This window comes from Cavia porcellus, unplaced genomic scaffold, assembly GCF_034190915.1.
Source record: "Cavia porcellus strain 051 isolate PalLab524CR breed Dunkin Hartley unplaced genomic scaffold, mCavPor4.1 scaffold_22, whole genome shotgun sequence".
Taxonomy (NCBI): domain Eukaryota; kingdom Metazoa; phylum Chordata; class Mammalia; order Rodentia; family Caviidae; genus Cavia; species Cavia porcellus.
In genome coordinates this window covers 59,520,193-59,521,960 of record NW_026947505.1, presented here as the reverse complement: position 1 = coordinate 59,521,960, position 1,768 = coordinate 59,520,193, and the positions used below count along the sequence as shown (strand labels likewise).

Here is a 1,768-nt window from a genome sequence, read left to right as displayed (position 1 = left end):
TTGCATACAGCATATTTTGGGATCATATTTCTTGATCCATTCTGTCAATCTATTTCTTTTGGTAGGTGAATTTAGGCCTTTTAAATTTATGGATATCACTGATATGTACTGATTTGACTTTACCATGCTATGTTCCAATTGTGTGCTTTCTGCCTTTCACCTTGTTTGATTTTTTGTCTTACCTGGTGGTTTCTTTCTATTGTTGTTCTAGGGATTGTGGTCATTTTTATCTCTATCTAGTACACCTTTCAAAGAGTTTTCTAGGGTTGGTTTGGTGGACATGAATTTATTCAGTTGTTCTTTGTCGTGGAAGTATCTTGTTTCTCCATTAAATCTGACTGAACATTTTTCTGGGTACATCAGTCTAAGTTTAGAGCAGTTTTCTTTCAGGGCTTGAAATACCTCACTCCAAGCTCATCTTGACTCCAGGGTTTGTGTTGAAAGGTCAGCTGTGATTCTAATGGGCTTTCCTTGATAAGTGAGATGTGTCTGTACTCTAACAGCTTTTAATATTCTGTTTTTAGGCTGTATGTCTGGGATCTTAATTATTATATGTCTGGATGTAGATTTATGTTGGTTGTGACTGGCATTCTATATGCCTCCCTTATCTGCATATCAGATTATTATTTTTGGGAAATCTGCTATTACATCTGTAAATAGTTTAGTTATGTCAGTTGCATTGACTCCTCCATCTTCACTGATGCCTATTAATCTCATATTTTTACTCTGGATATCATCTTTTTTTTAATGGCAAACAATATTATTTTTATTTGCATTTATTTTATGCATAATTTATTCCTGTGCCATAGTTTTTGTTTCTTCTGAGATATTTTTTTCTTCTGTGTAACTTTCTCCTCTGGTTTAGGAACAACTTGTTCCTTTTCAGTAAGGATCAATTCAATGTGGCAGGTGAGCTCATACATGGGTTAATTATGGCCATGAGCTCTATAAGTATGATGGCACATCTTGGGTGCTTTGTTCACTTGGATATGTTCAATGACCAGAGAATCTACATCTAAACCCTTAAGTTCAGCATTACTGTCTGCATTTTTAAGCATGTGCAGCAAAAATTCAGCACTCTTTTTGCGTCACCAACTCTGGGTCCAGCCCCATTGTTTGGCCTGGGTACACCTACTAACTCCACCATTGTGATGCTGGAAAGGCAAACATTGTTTCTTTAAGGTGACATCCTTCAGATACTTAGTGGCCTTGCAGATATGCATACCCTTGATGGCCTGGGCATTTTCATGGGTGTTCTTTAAGTGAACACAAAGATTTGAGCCTCTTGATTTGCATGATTTTGTGGCGTTTTATGGGTCAAGAGAGTAGTGAACTGCAGGTCACCTGGAAGATAGCACTAGCATATCAATAACACATTGTCATTTCAAGCTGTGATTTTTAAAAGTTCTATCCTTTCATGATCACTAATTGCAACCCTGTCCTCAGGTCCGGAATCCTACCCTCAGCTTCATTCAAACAGTTATGCCAGCTTTAAGTAGAATTTTTGTTTCTTGAATGTCTTTTTGAGTTTGTTTCATGAATTCTCCTTGTTTTCTGTATTGTTCATTTAAGATTTCCATCAGGTTCCCATGCTCCTGTACTTTTTTCTCTCTTTCTTCTTTAGCTGTGCTCAGCAACTCCTTTACTAATGTTGTTATTCCTATATTTACATGGGAGAGTACTTCTAACTTTATTTCCTCTATAGCCTTGTGGAGATTCTTTTTATTTCACTTGCTATCTTTTCAGAGATTTTTGGTGTGTCACTTTT

General features: G+C 36.6%; 1 pseudogene; it reads right to left on the bottom strand.

Annotated features, from left to right (window-relative positions):
- Positions 1-776: 776 nt before the first annotated feature.
- LOC100733311 (large ribosomal subunit protein uL22-like) lies at positions 777-1,238 on the bottom strand (annotated as a pseudogene).
- Positions 1,239-1,768: the final 530 nt, after the last annotated feature.